The sequence below is a fragment of the Alexandromys fortis genome, unplaced genomic scaffold (genome assembly GCF_014885135.2).
Source record: "Alexandromys fortis isolate MF-2015 unplaced genomic scaffold, M_Fortis_MF-2015_v1.1 scaffold_7, whole genome shotgun sequence".
Taxonomy (NCBI): Eukaryota; Metazoa; Chordata; class Mammalia; order Rodentia; family Cricetidae; genus Alexandromys; species Alexandromys fortis.
The window spans coordinates 21,586,257-21,606,605 of record NW_026067920.1 but is presented as its reverse complement, the minus strand read 5'-3'; the positions used below and the strand labels follow the sequence as shown (position 1 = coordinate 21,606,605).

General features: G+C 40.9%; 1 protein-coding gene and 1 pseudogene across 1 annotated transcript in view; both read right to left on the bottom strand.

Moving 5' to 3' along the window:
- Peli1 (pellino E3 ubiquitin protein ligase 1) overlaps positions 1-16,228 on the bottom strand; it is a 54,664-nt gene extending 38,436 nt beyond the window's left edge. Inside the window, exon 1 of the mRNA XM_050141124.1 lies at positions 16,081-16,228. The gene's annotated coding sequence lies outside the window, so the exon portion shown is untranslated. The remainder of the gene's footprint in view (positions 1-16,080) is intronic.
- Positions 6,699-8,487, bottom strand: LOC126500877 (ATP synthase subunit g, mitochondrial-like; annotated as a pseudogene).
- Positions 16,229-20,349: the final 4,121 nt, after the last annotated feature.

The window sequence follows — 20,349 nt, the reverse complement described above, 5'->3', positions numbered from 1 at the left end:
TAAACACCTAGACTATAGTAGTAGCACACCACAGCTTAATAATTAGTACTCTGATAGTTTCTCTTTACAAGACTATACAGTCAGTTTAAGTAAAATTAATATGCCAGGTGGTGGTGCACACCTTTAATCCAAGCACTTGGGAAGCAGAGGCAGGTGTATTTCTGTGAGTTCGAGGCCAGCTTGGTCTACAGAGTTGAGTTCCAGGACAGGCTCCAAAGCTACACAGAGAAACCCTGTCTCGAAAAACAAAAACAATTAATATGGAAAGTAATTTTGCTGAAAAAAATTACTTGAAGAGAAAGAAAACGCAGGAAACTCCTATGGGTCCTAAGCATGGGAATTTAAGATACTTTTGAAATACCCAAGGGAGGCTTGGAAACAAATGCATATATAACTCTTGAGCCTAGAAGAGAGAGATGTACTGGAATATAAACCCAATACCAATAGAATTACCTGATCTGGGAAAAGAGTATAGAGAGGACAGGAGAAAGAGAGAGAACCTAAAACTAAGGTGGCTAAAGGCTGTAAGACAAGGAAACAATGTTAATATATTTAAAATACTGAAGTGATGAAGTATGACCTTTACAACTGTTTCAAAGGATTACTGAGATTTCAGTTATTATTAGCATCTTTATATACATTATAATCAAGTTTAGAAAGCATGCATTTGAGGAACTAGAGAAATGGCTCTGTGTGAATGAGAGCTTGCTGCTCTTGCAAAAGACCTGGGAGTTCAGCTCCTCGCACCTACATGGAGGCTCAGACACCTATGGCTTAGGTTCCAGAGTATCCAACACCCTCTTCTGGCTTCTACGAGCAGTAGGCACATACATATGTGGTGCCTATACATGGAAACAGGCAAAACACTCATACATGTAAAATAAGATAAGAAAATAAATCTTACAAACATTTGAGACAAGCTGATAATTGCATTCAAACTCTGTCCCTGACTAGCCACCACTACTACCTACCTACTACGGACTTTGTGGTTGAGTTATGATCTAATGTAATTAGAAACTAGGATCTAATGCAATTTTCCCAATTGTAACTTCTAGGATTCAGGAGCCCGAGGCAGGAGGACTGCAAGTTTAAGGCCAGCCTGGGTTAAACAGTAAGACCCTGTCAACACATGCATGCACATGTGGCAACAACAAAACCAATCAAGCAAACAAACAAAAACCCTGAAAAATGTATTAGGCACCAGGGAAACAAGAAAACTAAGACTTGACCCCTGCCCTTACAAAGCTATGTAAAACAATTTAAGGTCAACTTAATCTAGTAAAATAGTGCTTGGGCCTCATGGGAGCAAAGAATACACATCCAAGTTTAGGATGTAGGGGTTTAGGTTTGCTGGTTTAATGATGATGATGATGATGGTAACAACACCCACTCACTGAATTTGCTGAGTTCTTCCCATAATTTGTAGACACTAGGAGCAAAACATAGTGGATTTAGATCTCTATACACACAGGTATGGCCTACTAAAGTGGATGGGGATGTAGCTAGGCTGGTGGGTGCTTGCCTGGCATGCATTAAGTCCTGGGTTGGTGGTGCTGTATAGAACTTGTCAAGGGAAAGAATGAAGATCAAAAATTCAAGATCATCTTGGGCTACAAAGCTCAGGAGGCTACACACAAAAAAAAAAAAAAAACAGGGGAGGAGAGAAGGAAGAAGAGAGAGAGGCTAGGGTAAAGAAAGGGAGGGAGATTTTACGTGTTATCACAAAGACATTAATCAAACAATAAAGAGGCCTGAGGCCCTAACTTGAAGAAGTCTTTTGTATACTACCCAAAATGCTTGGTGTAATGGAAAGGCATTTATTTCAAACAAAGGGACTAACATATGCAGAGGTCCAAAACTACCTTGCAAAGAATAAGAATGTCTTTGTGGTTTAAGCACTGTGGTGGTTTAAATGAGAAGTGCTCCCCCATTGGTTTAGGTATTTGAATACTTGGTCCCAAGGTGATGGTACTATTTGAGGAGGTCAGGTACTCTTCAGGAGGTGGAGCTTTGCTGGAAGAAGACTATCACTGGGGGCAGGCTTTGAGAGTTTATAGTTCACCTTACTTCCTGTTCTGTTTCCTGTGTGCTGATAAGATGTGACCAGCCAGCTTTCTGTTCCTGCTAACATGCCATGTTGTCTCCACCATGATGGACTCTATTCCTCTAGAACAGTAAGTCAAGACAAACCTTTTCTTAAGGGTTTTCTTAAGGTCAGTGCTTTATCATTGTAACAGAAAAGCAATTAATACAAGCATGACAATGAAGGGGAGATTATAGCTAGAGTAGAGGATACCACATAAAGACTTTATAAGCCAAGATAATGCATTTGAATAGACATAACAGGAAATAGGAACACAGTGCAGGGGACTGACAAAACTGAGTTTATTTGGCCAGACCCCGACTTGACAAGCTCAAGGCGTTCCATCTCTTGATCCCACCTGGCCCACTCCAGAGTCTTCAGCTCAGTACACGGTACCACTATCCTACCAGAAAATTGAAAGTCTTCAATGCTCCCTTCGCCATAATCCTTTAGAAACCTCCCCACAGCTATGGCATTCATTATTTGACTTCTAAAGCAGATTCGGCACACACTACCAGGTCTTTGCTCATGCCATCCTCTTAGCCTGAACAATACTGCTCTCTTTAATTAACCTGTGCCTTTGTGTTCCTGACAGTGTACAGACTCAACTCAGAGAGCTCTCTTTTTAGCCAATAAAACACGGGTCCTTTCTGCTGCTATCTCACAGCAACTTGATCTGTACTGATTTGTACATTTAATTGCTTTTATTATCTCCCTCCCTATTCTGTTATTTTCATTCAGAAAGAACTGCCTGAGTTTGTTTTTGCACTGGTTACCGAATGCTTGCACAGCACTTCCTCAACACACAGGAAAATAACTCTGATAGCAATATGGAGGATGAATGAGAAACATGTGGTGACTAGGACCAGGGACACCAAATAAAAGTAATCATAGCAGAATGCTAATAACAATAAAATTAGTCTCTAATTTCTGAGTATCTGCTTTATGTTTGCTCTGCACTGTGGACTGAACAAAGTGTCTTTATCCCTTTCAGAGCTGGTAGAAAGGTATTTAGATCCTTGAGGTTAAGTAAATCAAGTCAACTGCTCAAGGCAACAGAGCTATTAATCCCATGGAGTAAGGATCTGAATCCAGTTTTCTTCTAGTCAAAGTTTTTGTTATTCTACCCTATCTTTACTGTGAATAATACACAGAGTGGAAAAAACACCATGATTAATGTGCTATTAGACTGAAGTATGGGGAGTGAGACCAAAGAACAGTTTAGTAGTGATATAAGAACTAGAGGGAAAGAAACAAGAGCACCTGTAAGGCCCCTAAATCCAAAGGCCTTGGAATTACTACTTGTTTTGTAAGTAAAATGTGGCGCACGGCTCACAGTAGTAGCACACCTATAATTTCAACACTTGGAAAGCTGATTTCAAAGCCAACTAGACCATACAGAGTTCAAGGCCAGCCTGAGATACTACATAATAATAATGTGTTTCAAAAATCCTAAGTAAACAAATAAGAACTTCGGTTCTAGTCAGACACATTGAATGAAAATGTGCATCTTAATATCATCCCCTGGTTTCATATAGTAATATTTGAGAAGTAATGGTATGGTTCTATTAAGTAAATAAAGAAGACAACCACATCACAAGCCAGTCCATAGAGCTAGAACTAAGGCTTTTAATCTCTGGTTTCACGGTTTGTCTACAAACATCATTCTGAACTTCATTTACATGAGGTTCACGCTAGAGAATCTTTAGAACTTGAAATGATTGTAAATCAATTTATTGCTAAGTATTTTAATTTGTTCTATCCCTTTTGGTGTCCTGTAAATTTTCTCTAATCTTTCAATATCTTTAATGAAACATTAAACTGCTATCCCTGAATATAAAGAATTCTTAAGTGAATTCTTGAATCATGAATATAAAGAGGCATTAGTACAGACTATCTTTACAGAAGCAAATCAGTATGGAAGTGAGACTTCCTATAGGCAGACAATTTGAAGTCATGGAATCTTGAAGCTGAAAGAGACTAAGGCTGAGATGACAGATGGATGTCATCTAAAGCGCCAACTATATATTAAATGCTGTATCAAGAGAAGAGTCTGGTTGAGTGCTGCTGTGCATATCTGTAATACAGCACAGCACAGCACCCAGGAAGCTAAGGCAGGATAACCATAAATAGTCCAGGAAACACAACGATCCAGACTCAAAAGGCCAAAAGTCATCTGAAGCTGGTTTGTGATCGACATTTAGTTATAAGTTTTATGAGGGGTTCCAAAGAGAACTTAAGTACTACAGAGCATGTGACTTCGTAAAGACAAAGAAACTAAGGCTAAGGTGGGCTAAAAGAAATACACAGCCACAAAATAAACAAATCAGAATTCTAGGTCCCTAACTTTAGGGTTGGGATTTTTATCCAGCACATAATGCCTCTCTTCTCTGATGTATTTTTACAATAAAAATGTTCCTTTTATGTAACAGATAATAAAAGTCAAACCAATTAAAATTTAACAGGGAGGGAATACACACACCTTTGAAGGTTTTATTAGGCTATTACAGAGTTTGCAATTCTATAATAAAGACATGTTCACGTAAGTACATTCAAAGATTTAAATTAAGGTTGAACCTTTAGGTTCTATCACTATGATCAATGAATCTCTGACTCAAACTGTTTCCTGACAATTTCACTTCATGGCAAATTTTCCCATATGACAATTCTTTTTAGAGTTCAGCCGTTATGACTCAGGGCACCTTGGCGCTATGAAGGAGCTTTCAATATAAGGGGTAGGAGGAGAATGAGGGGCCTACTGAATCATTAACAGCCTACACAGTTATGAAACCCAGAAAATCCTTTTTGGAAACCATTTTCAAAGCAACTTTAGGAGGCAAATTCTGGTGAAAGCCTTATTAAAAGACTGGTCTTTAAGAGATGATTTATATACAAGAAAACCTCTTATTTGTTTAAAGAACACACTACTGGGAATTTTCTGCGGAAGCATTTTCTCTTTGTCACATCTTTTTTGATTTGGTATCACTAAGTCAGTGTGTGCCCTACGTTCAACAGTTTAAGAGCCTCCTCAGCATCTGTCACAGCTCTCAAGTAAACTGCAAGAACCGGTTCAAAGACTGAATCACCCTGCTTTATGTGAAAGTTACAGTAAAGCAGTGAGCCCATGTAGAGTGTTCTGATGCGGGGAGTCTACATACAGACAAGGTTGTGGTTTCTAATTACAACAGCCACTACTTTACAAAGACATATCTCAACACATTTTCTCATGAATAATAAACTTAATTAGGTTTGTAATTTGGTTGCTCTTGTCCTTTTATGTTAAATGCACAGAATGGCAATGAGAACAATCTGAAGAAACCCCTCATGCTAACCATAGCCTGAAATGAAGAAAACTACCGCCCAGTACTCACACTTCACTATTCTGCCGTAAACACAGAGGAACTGAAGTACTAAGGATAGTGTCTGCCAGGAATCAGGAATACAGCACTGAGGTTTGGAGAACCAACAAAGCACCTCCTAATGGTTCCACTTACTGTTAAAAAATAAAACTAAACTTAATTGAGCCTTCAAAAAAATTAGTCCCACTTATATGTTGAAAACTATAACAAACAACGAGGAAACATCAAGGCCAATCAATCACTTTTCATTTCATTCTTGTGGAAGGAAGGTAGAAACTTATCACCCATTACCCATCTTCTCCTATCTTCTGCTTGAATATGAGGGGAAAACGCAACAACGGAAATCCAGACAATTCTCTCCTAAGGTCACCTCAAATTATATTATTATAGTGCTAATTAAGGCTCCAATTGTTTCACATTTTGGAAAAGACAACAAACACTAAGAGCAGAAAATACCCTTTGAAATTCCACTCAGCTATTAATTCTGCTACCAACTGTTGCTCTAACAACATATAGTTCCTACCTGAATGTAGTATTAATTTATGAAGCTTCCAATTCAGTATGCCTATTTCGGTTTCCTATATTGATCTAAAAAAACTCTACATCCCACAGGTCAAATAGTTGTATCTCTGTGTCTGACAGAATACACCACGTTACCAGATACACATTAAAAAAAAAAAAAAGAAGCAAAACAAAGGCAAAGATAAGAAGTTAAAAAGGAACAGGTTAAGGCAGAAACAGGAAATTACTACATAGTTACCCTTTATTGCCTTTTTTTTTTACAAGTGAATCAAAGACAGCTTTTACAACTTTTAGAGTTAACATAAAGCCCAAGAATTAAACATAGGCTGCTCTGTATTTCATGCTAGCACAGTGGTGTTAGAGATGGCTCAGTGGTTAAGAGTATTGCCTGCTCTTCCAAAGGTCCTGAGTTCAATTCCCAGCAACCACGTGGTGGCTCACAACCATCTGTAATGAGGTCTGGTGCCCTCTTCTGGCCTGCAGACATACATGCTGACAGAATATTGTATACATAATAAATAAATAAAATATAAAATACATTAATTAATCCATCCATTTTAATACATCCATCCTCACGGTATGTTTACATAAGGACTGAGTCTGGGTATTTATACACACACACATATATACGCATAAATAAATACATACATACATACACACACATACATATATATATATTACATTTCTAACAATTTACAGAAAATATCTTAAGACAGGGTTTTGCTAAGGTACTCTTAATACAGCTGGGCATGGTGGCCAATGCCTTTAGTGCCAGCATTCCAGAGGCAGAGGAAGGCAGATGTCTGTGAGTTCAAGGCCAGTCTGATCTATATAGTGAGTTCCAGAACAGCCAGGGCTAAATATAGAGACTCTATTTCAATCAATCAACCAACCAACCAACACTAATAACGTATTCCCTTTTCTTTAATCTGACAGGCAGTATTTATCCAGATGGCAGTCGCAACACATGTGTTTAGAACATTCAAATAAGAACTCAAATAAGATCCACTGTTAAAGATTGGTCTTCAAACATCATAGCTATGATGCCACGTTTGCTTATGATCTTTCTGATGTAAAACCACATCCACAACTCAGTGGCCACCAAACCATTCTGCAGTTTCCTTAACTGTAAGCTGTTTGAAGCTACCAGTTGAGTACTTTGAATTATTTTTTTTTCACACTCCGAATAGTTGTAGGAGTTCAGCAGAGGTTGGAGGAACCAGTTCAGTCTTGGCATAGTGCCAAAATGTGGTCAATCAAGACTTTGACTAAGTCATGGCAATGTTTCCTGGCACCAGAGCCTTGTCTGAGAAGTTACTGATGAACTTGGTCATGGTCTAAGGTGAAAGGTTCATTTCCCAGAACCCATAAAGTATTCTTAATACAGATGTGTACTTATAATCTTAATGGCTATAGTTAAAGTTCACAAATTCTGATTATTGCCATTAAATTCTAAAAAATATGAATGAAAAAGTTATACTTCCTCCATCATTTCACATAAGTAGAAAAATGTAGTCTTTATTAAATTATCAAATAAGTTTCATTTCTCAGGTTGGAAACACTGACTGTAGGATGTACAAAGATTAATTTTTCAAAATTAATAATATCTACATATATTAATAATATCTACATTGTCCTATAGACAAATTTCTAAAAATCTCTAATCAAGAGTTTCTGGACATTTAAACATTTGGGTAAGATCCGTTTTTTTTTTTCCAGCCTATGGTTGGAGTGCTCCTAAGGTCCAGGGGTGACCCAATACTATTATTCTGCTAAAATGGCATAGGATCCAATGGCCTCTAAATTCATACCTCCATACCCATCACTAGGGCAGCTCTCAGACCTCATCAGAGAAGGTTCTTTGTGCAGGTACAGCAGTTCATACAGAAACTCACAATTTGTCAAAGTGCAAAGAATAAATGTCAGTGGAGTGCTCAGTCACAAATGGAGCATCTGTATCACGTGTCTCCTCCACTGCGCAAGAGGAGCAGAAAGATTTTAAAGAGCCATGAGTCAGGAGGGACTGGAGCGAAACTGTGCTCTGGACTCGACAGGGCAGATGTGCTCACAAGCTCACAGCAGCTACAGCTGTCTGCAATTGATCAAGCCAGTCAACATTCTAACATGGAAGGAGACCCAAAGGGTTCATGAGCCCCTCACGAACATGGATTCTAGAAAAGAGAGTTTTTAAAGGGTGTGACCCCTGGCAGGTCAACAAGGCTCCAGTGAATGGCCCCTCACCCACGATCATATGGACAGCACAAGCTGGACTGGATGTTTTGTTTTTTAAGATGAGTTGCAGATGGGGTGAGGTAGATGTGGGAGGAGTGAGAGAGAATAATGATCAAAATACATTGAATGAAAATGCTCAAGGAATTAATAAAAATATTAAAGGATCTATTTTTCTATAGTTCTAATATTGAAGATTCAACTTTATTAACTACTGATCTGAGAAATTAAGCATGAATACACAATTTGTGATTCAGACTCATCTTCCACATATACATGTGTGGAGGCCAGAGGTTGATGTAGGTGTCTTCTTCAATTGCTCTCCTTCTCATTTTTGAGACAGCCTCTTCAAGAGCCTGGAGCGTGCCATTTTAGCAAAGCTGGCTTAGCCAGTGAGCTACAGAGAGCCTCCTGTTTCTACCCCTGCAGTGCCGGGGACTACAGGTACATGCCACAGGTACACGGCTTGTGTTACATGGGTGCCAGTCTGACTGAGCCATCTTCCAAGCCCCACATTCATCTCGTGACATTATACCTGTCAGTCTTCCAGTTCCCTAGTTATATGCCACAGCAACTAGAAAGTTCCACAATTTTCCTACACTTTCAAGTCCAGTCTCTTGTTAATGAATGCGTTTTATTTTACCTTTTACTAACTGGTCACCATTAAATGTACTTTTTAGTCCTAAATACATGATACATATGAAATTTACCTGCAACAACTGTTTTTGAGTACTTAAACATTAAGAAATGGACATAGTCATGTGTGCATATCTGTTTTAATATTTAGAACATAAATATCCAAACAAATGTATTGCTTTCCACACAGTCACATTCAGAGTTATACTCATCCAAATGCTGTAATTGTTCAGAACATTATTAAACCCCTCAGATCATGGGTGGATTTAATTTTTAGAAATAGTATCTGCCTTCTCAGAGTGGATGTGGTGTTTAGAAATAGTCTCATATTACTTCCTATTTTTCTCCTGTCAAAATCCGTATCTGAAAAATAAAATGAAGTAACCTATAGTTAATATAATAAGCCTTCTTTCCTCAAAAACAAGGAGTCAAAGAATTAATACAAAATAATGAACTATTTTCATGTGTGGCTGTCAGACAGGCTTTTAAAGCAATTAAAAAACCTTCTAAAACTATTCTGAGCAATCTTCATATTGATGAATATGGTTTTCATAATGGCTAAAGACTATATATACAAACACACACACACAGGCACAATTAAAGCAAGGATGGAGAGCGAGCCTTATACTTTTTACTATTCTCACATTATCTCCTAATACTGTGTTTTGTCTGTACATACATGCATAGTCATATTCACATATGTGCAGGTACATGTGGAGGCCAGAGACTGACATCAAGAGTCTTCTTCAATTGCCCTCTTCTTTTACATACTGAGGTAGAGTCTTTCACTTGAACTCAGAGTTTGTTGACTCAACTAGTCTAACTAATCAGCTTGCTCTGGGGATCTAGTCTCTGCCTCACAAATGCTAAGATTAAAGACAGGCCAACATGTTTGCCCAGCATTGACATGAGAACCAACTCATGTCTTCTTACTTGCACAGTAAGCACTAAAACCACCGAGCCCACTGCAGGCCTACTCTCATACGCATCGTCTCTCTGCAGTCTAGGGCCATTGCACCTCAGGGTCACTGTACCTGCTGCCCCCCCTTATCAAGCATATCTTACAACAAGATTAAGTACAAGGCTTGCACTCTTACATCCCAAAGCCTTCACTCAAATATGTATCATGTTATCAATAAATGTATTTCTGTAAGTACTTTGATCATAATCTCCTTCTATCTTCCCACTGAACCCCTTCTTTCCAGCAAGTACTTTTCCTACTTTTCTATCTTCAGGGTTTATTTTTTGGGGAGACCCACTGTATTTAGTCAAATTACTTGGATAAATATGGGTGTGATGTAATTATTTACTTGACCAAAAGCAATGTATCATGATTACACCATTGAGAAACGATTCTTCCCTCCCCCAGCAATCACTAACTGCCTATATAGTTCCTTGGGGAGGATGGGGCCTTAGGAGTCCTATCACCATCTATAATGAACACTGATGGGCTCAACTTTGTGCAGACAGCCATTACTACTATGAGTTCATGGTGCAGCCAACAGGCCAGGTCCAGAAGCAGCTTTAGCAGCACGGATTTCCATCTCCCAGCACTCGCATTTGTTGTACCCTTGTTTAACAATGCTTCCTAAGCCTTACAGGGAGTGATACAGATGTCCTCATCCAGGGACCAGGTTCAGGGCACCTGGGATGAACTATTTCTGTGTGGTGGTAGGCTGATAAAACAACCTGAAAGTGGCTGGTTACCACTTTAGCAGTTATGCCACCATTGTCCCAGCGGGCACATCTTAGTTGGCAGGCTGGAACTGCAGATCACATGATTCACAGCTGCTTTAAGATCCCTGACGACTTTTCTTCACTAGAAACCAAATAGCACTTTCTAGCACTGGGAAATCTGGTCAGCAGGGAGGAAGCTTTGAGCTCAGTTCAGCATGGTTTCTCTATGTTCTGCAACCAAGGTATGTGGTCTTATCTAGTTCTGGAGGGCAACCAAGAGCAACTGACTGTAGCCTATATTGTTTGGGGGTCCTTTGGGGCTTCCATGACCAATAACTCATAAGGTGGTATCCCACACCTGAAGTGGGATTTTTATTTAATAATGTAAGACTTCTGGGAGGAGCATTATTCACCTATACAGAATAACTCCCTAAATGAAGTCTTTCTTAATGATCCTCTGTCTTCTGCTCTCTCCACAGTCCTTCTACTACTTCCCTGATATATTTCCATGTGTACAAAATTTTTATGTATTACACAAAAGTAGAAAGAATATATGAAGTTTCTTGTATCTATCTGTATGGCATCTATCCCCAACCATTTTCAATATAGGCCAAGTACATACCATCAATGTTTTCCCCTTTTCAAATAATTTAAAACAAACAAAAAAAAAAATCCAGCCATCCTATTTTTGGTTCATGCACATTTGTATCATTTGTATATAGGTATGTGCACCTACACTTGGAGGCCAGAGTTGACATAGAATGTGGGCCTTTAGCTTTTTGTTGTTATTGTTGTTTGGTTTTTGGTTCCACCTTTTTAGATATTCTCCACTAAACCTTTGATTCAGCTACACCGGCTGGCTATCAAGTCCCAGGCATTGTCCTGTCTATGGTGACACCATGCCAGGCTTTTTACATGAATGCACAGAACAAACTCAGGTTCTACTACAAAACAATAAGCACTTTACTGACTACGCATCTCAACAGCTCCTAGAAATTATATTTCATTAACTATTCCTACAAAGTAAAGATTTGTATCATCACACCTTAAAAGAAAAACTGACAATTCTTCTTCATTAAAAATCCAGAGTCTAAACTATCTGTATTTTCCAGATATCCTTTTACAGTTAACTTGCTCAAAGCACCATTCAATGAAAGTCCATTTATTACATTTGGCAGAGAGCCCTCCAAAGGCAAATTTAAATCTTAGTTTCTTCTTCTGTTCTTACTTTCTGCCATTTATGTCTGAAAGAAACATGATCATTTCTCTCTTGAAACATGAAATATTTTTAAAATTTTAATTTTGGTGGTGTTGGGTTTGAACCTATGGCCTCATAGATACTAGCAACCGCTAAGCAAGACCCTCAGTGTGCTCATTCATTTTATTGTGCTTGTGATTATAATGTAAAACAGCAGTTAGAGCGATATCAACTAGACAGCACCTGACATAGAAAAAGTACCCAGTGTACATTGAATAAATTATTTGACATTCATGTCAAAGTCTAGCGGCAGTAAGTGGAACCTAGACCCCCTGCTTTCTAAACACAGCAGCACATCAAGCAGTCACTATTAAGCAATCAGACTTGGGTAGAAAGCATTGTATTTGTTTGTTATTGCTTGCTTTAATGCCCTTAGAAGTACATCTACTTCCAAAACGAGAGCTGACCATACTTTGTATGTTGAAATTCAGCAGGAATGCAGTATAATAAATTAGAGCGTTTAAGTGTGTTTAAATATTTCTTTGTTTATTCTAGATAGTTGGGCAAGGGAGAACAAACTGTAGCAAAAACAAAGAAGATGATGACAACAAAGGAGGCAGAAAATTATGGGAAACTAGAGATACTACATATTTTTACAGTTAGCCACATCCCAAGAGGTTCATTACAAAATAAAAGCAACAACAAATGCTTTGAAAAGGAAGTAAATTCCATGTGTGTTGGATTAATTTTTAACTACACAAATGGTCAAGATTAACTGGCAGATGTCAGGATTTTCTCATTTACAGATGTAAGTACATTCTATTTTTCTAAATGGTATTGTGAGGTGTAATATTACAGGATACAAGAGCTACAAGAGACTTCAGCCAAGCCTAATGAACTGAATTTAATCTCTGGCCCCACGCAGTGGAAGGAAGAGAACCAATGTCCACAGTTGTCCTCTGGCATCTACCTGTACGGAAAAGTTTCTGTAGGTGGGTAACAAACGGGCATCTTCCACACACACAAAAATAAAATGAAGAACCCTGTTTGTCTGAAGTAGAGCTTGCTGTAGCATCATCATCATCATCATCATCATCATCATCATCATCATCAACATCATCTAAAACAGCCTGTGCAACGTTCTGAGAGAACTACTTAGTCCACCAAAAGATTCCAATCTTCCAGGAGGGAGTACCCCTAGGGGTTTTCTGTTCAAGGATAAGGTGTCAAGGATTCGGTGGGCTATAAGGCAAAATCTTATTGGGGAGGGGATCGCCTAAAAACAAACAAATCTATAAATCCCCTGACATTAACTCAAGAAATTTCATGCTTTTTCTCTTTACCATAAACTCGTTTTAGCAGCACAAAAATTACTTAAGAATTTCCTAAGTATAATATGCTAGCCAGTATTTCCAACTATTGATCTACTTAAAATAACACAAAAAGACTAAGAGATGACTTGAAATCACATCCAAATCTTTGAATGACCCGTACTTGTTTTAAGGTCCCACATATTAGTGTGCGGGCTGAGGAAGACTTTGTCTAGCAGAGGTCAAACTTTAACAAAGAAAAACAACAAAGTGTAAAAACTCTACCACAATGTCTAATAAGAAACTATAGAACAATGCAAATCATCTGAAAGCATGTTTTTATTTACTCTTCTGTAACATGAGTGGAAATGCTATGTGTAAGTCACTGTCTGGGGCTTCAACTAAAATTTGGTTGAATTATTTATAAATGTTTTCAGGAATCTTTACTATTGTACTTTCTAAAATCTTTGTCAGTTTTCCTTACCTATTAATTTTCCTTCTTCCAATGGTTTTTCTTAGAATATGCTTTATGTTTCTCAGTTAAAATTCATAACTGGAATAAAATATTTTTTTCTCCAAAATGACTCCCCAAATCACCTCAAAGGCCATTTACAACGCTTTAACATAATCTGTGTGAGAGAAAGGGGGGGAGATCTCTGTAAGTCTGACTGAAGGGATAGGCCTTTTTTACCGTTCCACAGGAAATGTATACACATGCTGGACAGTTTCCAATGCTGTCTTGGCTGAAAGCGTCTCCCACCTACAGAAGCTTCTATCTGCAAACCTGTTCAATGGCAGAACTCTACAGCCCTTTACAACTCTCCACTGCACAGTTACAATGGGGCTCGATCGAAATCAAAGGACTCAAAACACAACTGACATTTGAAAGGGAAAAGGAAGTTGAAACTAAGGTAAATGGAAATATTCGGAGGCTTCCCCCTGAAACCTGCCTCAGTAGCACCATTTTTTGCCCCATATTTTTTGGCCATTTGTTTTAAAAGTTTCCCGAAGAGCTTGGGAAACCTGCAAAGCCAAAATTCACTTACTTCCTCCTCTGAACTCCTGGGATCTGGCTGAGCAAAGGCACTGTTAGTAGTTCCCTTTAAAAGTACAAATGGCCCTGAAAAATCTGGTTGGTAAGTACCAAGGAAAAAGTTCAAAATAAGGTTACTTAAATGCCAATTCTAAGGAGCACATAAATATCCCCCAAATATGCAACTAAGGCGGATTTTCAGTTTACTGTTTCAAGTCAATAAACAGAACAATGCTTCTATTACACTAAAAACCTAGGTGTAAGTTTCCTCTTTAAAAGCCTAAATTCATTAGTTGAGGCGCTCTCACCATAACACGCAATCTTCCACACACTTAACTGTCCCATTTTCAAATCGTTAAATGTATCATCCGTCAACAAACATCAGAAACAGGATAGGTTGGAGAACAGGGAAGAAAACAAGGTCTCACTTTCATTTTCTGACACACCCACCAGATTAAAACCCAGGGGCAGCTATACATTACAAAATTAAATTATCCAAGTGAAAATACTGCTACTACAGTTCTGAGTCTCACACAACTGAGGAAAAGAACCTATAGAAATAACATTTAATTTATACTTTTCACATCTTCCAATCGGTACCAAAACACTTAAAAACCTACCGGGATTAACTGCCCTCCATCTGCTACAGATGTGAAAAGAAAACAACAACACAAACTTATCTGTTGTATTTAGACAATCTGGAGGTTTCAAGTATGTGTATCTGAGGACTCTGAGAAAATATTTTCGGTTACCTGCAAAAACGTATCATAAACAGAAACCGAAGAATTTGAGGAACTGCACCCTTTCCATAATTCAAAAACTTTAAACCCACACTACTAGGCAAACTCAGTCCCACGCGGAGAAAAGACAATGTCCTATCTGTCACAAAAGTACCTGCTTTGAAGACACACACACACACACACACACACACACACAAAGACGTTCTACTAAGTAAGTAAAGAGCCTCTGACCCTAAACAGACAGCCTACTGATACACAAAAGCTCCGAGGGTATGATCAAGCGTCCTATGGATGAGGTGCTCAATAATATTTGGTAAGGGGAACGATTGGGGCTCGAACCACAGCGCAAAACGCTGTGTTTAGTGACTACAACGTGTTAAACGTAGGCTAAGCTGAAACTATCCCCTCCTCTCCTCATGGCTCTCCGACTTCCTAAGAGTCCTGCACATACAAACATACTAGATGGCGAAGTGAGTTTATGGCGTTGAGTATCTTCACCACTCGGAACATTTTCCAGAAACTCCTTTGAGGTTTTAAGATTCAAACACTATTTTAAAGGAATTATTGTCTCAACTACCTAACAATTACCCAGGCTTCCTTCAGACTTCACTTAACCTGTAAGTAAAATGAGCATCTTTAACTTTTCCACAGGGCATTTAGAGAATGAGTTATTACTCATAAACGCTTTCCGAGCCTCAGACACCAGGCGCGGTACAGCAAGCGTATCCATCAATTTGAGGGCTTTCTGGACCTCAGTTTACCCACTTAGGGAAACGGGCTTGGCAAGGGCCCGGGAGGCGGGATTAATTAATGTTTTTAAAACGCTCGGAGATCCAAAGATGAAAGGAAATGTGAGAGGCACACAGAGATGATGACAATAATCATAACAATAAAAAGAATGACTAACTTGGAAGTCTGCGTTATGTAAGGAAGCAGAAGTTAACCAGATTCACACAAACAAAAGAAAAGCCCACCGCCCCTTTGTTCCCCTTCCACTTGGCCGGCCTGCAGCCCGGCCGCGGGACCGAGAACCGGGCAGCTGGCCGGCCCGGGGCTCGCAGCCGCCGCGCGGCCGCTCCAGCCGTGGGGGGGGGAGGGCGTTCCGGGCAGCTCCTCACAAAGGCGCTTCCTCCCACAGCGCGGGATGCGGCTGCGCCGCAAACTCCGCTCCCCGCCGCCTCCCCGCGGGCGGCCGGGCGCGCGCACAGCCGCGCCGCCACCGGCACAGCCTCGGAGGAAGTTCCGCGCCGCCGGGCCCCCGCGCCCCCTTCCCCTCGCCAGCGCCGCACTCACCGGACGACGGCTGGGGGCCGGAACGCCAGCTCGGCCCGCCGCGAGGAGCCGGAGCGCCGACACCAGGGGCGCGGGGGCGGCGCGAGCACCGGTTGAACGCAGGCACCCGCGGAGCCCGCCGCCTTCCCGCCAGCCGCCGAGCCCCGCGAGGCCGAGTGGAACGCCGAGCCGAGCGCCGAGGAGCGCGGACCGGAGAGAGGCGCGGGCCCGCTTTGTGGTGAGCCTTCCCCGGGCTGCAGGCAGATCCGGTGGCGCTGCACGGCCGCTGCAGCCGCTGCTCCTGCTGCTGCTGTTCCTGCTGCTGCTGCTCCCGCTGCTGGTGCTGGCGCTGGCGAGGAGGCGGCGGCAGCGCCCCCGACGGTCCCTCCGCCTCTAACCGCCTTTGGGTCACTGACACACACAGGGAGGGAGGGGAAGGGACTAGTGGGAGGGCGGGGCACAAGAGGACGGGGCAGGGCCACATCGGGAGGCGGTGCCGAGGAGGCTCTTGGGAGATGTAGTTCTCCGACTGAGAGAAAAAAGCGTCTATTGTGGGGGCGCCTACGGCTCGCTCTGCTGCGCATGCGTAAGGGCATTGGGGCGGGGACTGTTGCCATGGTCACTGGTTCACTAAGCCTGAAGGTTCAGTACTGTAGTTGACTAAACAAGGCTGGTCTTGTGTCTTTGGTGCCATCGGGTTCGGGCCCATAGCCAGTCTCTCCTGCTTCGCCCCACCCCCAACAACTAGCCTCACCACTTTCAAGTGCCCAGTGAAATCTCACTTCCTCCCGACATGGCAGTCTCCCTGGCTGCTCAGATTTCTTCTAGAAATCATAAATACCCCATTTCCTTTGCCTCCTTCAAGTGAATTAATTACACAAGGCACTAGATCTATTTGTTCTTAGCATTTTAACAATTAAGTTATAAAACGGTTAGGAGCATGGCCATTAACAGAATCGCATGATTGGTTTGCTCAGCTAGTTACATTTAACTTTAGTCCAGGCAAAGGTGACAGTCAGCATTAATTACATCGTTTGATGATTGTAATGCGACTTGCTCATCTTAAAAATCTATAATTCTTCAGACATCCAGATTCCATACATATAAGTTCAAAAGGTGAAGTGGAGAGTCCAAGACAGTTCAGTGTATTTATTAGGCAATTTTCCTTTGGTAACAAGAAACCTGAACCACGGTGTGGGTATGTTGTTGGACTGCTCAGCTAAGCCTACACCCATTCTAGTTGCCCAGGTATGTATATGTGGTGGTGGTGAGAAGTGTGGAGATAGCCAGGACAGTGCACTCCTCCAAAGGAGCTGGGTTCGATTCCCATCACCCGTGTGATGACTCACAAGCATCTGGAACGTCAGTCCCAGGGAAGCCTTTACCATCTTTCTGCCTCATCAGCACATAATGCAATATTTAAAATATTTTAAAATAATGTAGATATTTAAATAAAATATTAAAAAACAAGTGAACATATTTACTATGTGCTAGACACGGTATTGAGTCTTAAAAATAGAGCAAATATATTTATAAAAGAAGCATATTTTGTATTCAAAGTCCTTACTCTGCCCAGGAAGAGACAGATGAATGGACTCAGTGTGAGCTGTGCTGTCATAGGAAAATGCATACAACCTCAGCCTTGGGCAGGGTCAGGAAATGCTTCAAAGATCATTTGAATGTGGCGATGACTCACAGTTTTTATGTTCGTGTGTTTTAGAGGCAAAGAGGAAAGAGAGAAGAGAGAGGCATAAAATGCAAAGACACAAAGGCTCCTGAGTTTTTTTGCTAGCCTTGGTCGACTGGCACTGGGGAGAGAGGCAAGAGGAAACTCAAAAAAATCTACAAGAGACAGCCAAGCCCATTTAAGTCTTGGGTAATATACTAAAGAATGCCATCTTTTTTTCTTCTGGAATCAGTAGTCTATAAACAGATGAAGTTTCGAGAAGATATATGCTTTATAAAAACCAGTCTGTGAGATGTAGTATGTATGAAGATGTCTTAGTTGTTAGGCTTACCATTGCTGTGAAGAGACACCATGACCACAGCAACTTTTATAAAGGAAAACATTTTATTGAGGCTGGCCCATAGATTCAGAGGTTTAGTCCATTGTTGTCACGGCAGGAAGAATGACAGTGCCCAGGCAGATGTGGTGCCAGAGAAGTAGCCAAAAGTTCTACATCTGGATCTGCAGGCAGTAAGAAGAGAGACACTGGGCCTGACTTGAGCATCTGAAACCTCAAAGCCCACCCCCCAGTGACACACCTCCTCCAACAAAGCCACACCTCTCAATAATGCCACTTCCTAGTGACCAAGCATTCAAATCTATGAGTCTGTGGGGGCCCTTGTTATTCAATCTGCCACAGAAGTCTATTGAAGTGTTATTGGGGGATGGATAGAGACGGAACTGAGGAATTGGTAGTGCCACGAGACAAAATTGAGTGTAATTAGGTCCTACTTAGAGAATAGAATTCTCTGGTGCTTAACTGCCTGTGTTTGGAGGGTAAATGGTGACGGAAGTTATGGGTGGGGGTGCTTTGGTTGCAGGTAGAAGAAACCAAACTCCAACCGATTTAAGCAATAAAGAAGGATTTTTGACCCATCTAGGTAAAAAAAAAGGAATGGCTACAGGAGAATTAACTCAGCAACGCAGTCAGTGATTAAAGGCTTGCCTCATTCTCATTTCCACTACTTTTCTTTCCTTAGTATTAGTTTTCTGGTCAAGTGACAGCTACCAACAACTCCTGTTTTACCATCTGTGTCTAGGAAGATATAAGAAGAAAGTCTCTTTTTAGTAAGGACTGAAACCTCTTTCCTTAGAGTTGCAAGCAATTGATTCCCACGCCTTCACATACATTGAGAATGATGGTCAATAAATTGCACGAGTTTATCTCAAGATGAAGACACATGGGCTCTAGATCTGAAATAGTGAGTTTCCCAAAGTTATAATGAAGCGGTGTGGTTATCCCAATAAAATTATGGTCACTGCCCAAAGTCAGCAGAATGGAGGCTGAGAAGGGCATCACAATATCTACTACAAGGGAGACCCAAGAATGACTCCCATACTTCCGGTTTCCAGGTTTATAAGCTAGTGATGCCATTCCTTAAATGAGGGGATAAAGAGAGTCAGCCGCTTTTGAGAGAGGTTTGGTGTGGCGTCCTTTGTGTACATTGAGTCTGAGACGTATCTGGAACATGTAGATGGAGGGGGTGCAGTGCCGAGTCATGGGCTCTGGAAAGGGATCAGGGCAGTAGCAGACACAAGTGGACTGACCATCATAATTGACCGCTGTTGAAATTGCGGGGACTGATAATGCTGTGGTGTGTATAACATAAAAGGAGGAATCAGTAACGGAACCTGGGAGAACACTGGCTGGCACTGAAGAAGCGTACAGCAAAATGGAGATGATTCCAGGAAAGTAACAAGAGAACTTGGCGAGGAGAGGTGGGGGTGTACCAGATCTGTCACCAGGTGTGAAGTCAGTCTACAAAAAGCCACAAGGACTAACGTGATAGGATTAGCCGTCAACAGTAAAGCGGCTGCGATAAGCTTCTTCCATGGACTGAAAGAGAAATTAGAGACGGGGGAAAAATCTGAAGACTAACTTTACAACTTCTAAAATACAAGTGTTGCTGGATAGTATTAGAACTCAGAGACAATTAGCCACTGAGCAAATTAAGTCAGTTAAAAGAAAATGAAAATGGTTGCTTGAAGACAGAGTAATCGAATCTCTCCGAAATAAAGCACATTAAACACACCACACACACATTAAAGAAAAAGTCCCCAAACACTAAAGAGAAAAGTCCCTCAAATATAGTGTGGTTTGTGGGATAGTACCAAATATTCTAATATTTGTGTGATTGCAGTCCCCGGTAAGAGAAGTGCCGGCAGCGGGTGACACAGAAGTGATTTGAAGTAACATGTCTGAAAATATTTTATTATATGGTGAAAATTATAAACCCGCATATTTGAGAAGTTTAATGAACACTAGCCAGGGCACATGCACACCTTTATGAAAACCACTGCAGGACTTGTGAGATGGTTCAGTGGGGTAAACAAACGTGCTTACTCCCCAGCCTAGCGACCTGAGTGCTGGAAATTGTAACTATATGACTAAATAGGAAAGAGGCCCCTCATTAGAAACAGTCTAAAGATCATCTAAAGCAAAACAACTGCCACTGCGTGATAAGGACCACAACATCACAGAAGTAAATGTGTTGCAGCAAGCAGCTCCGTGGGCTGAAGGAGGAAATAGAATCATATTGTTTAGACAAAACTGTGGTACACTA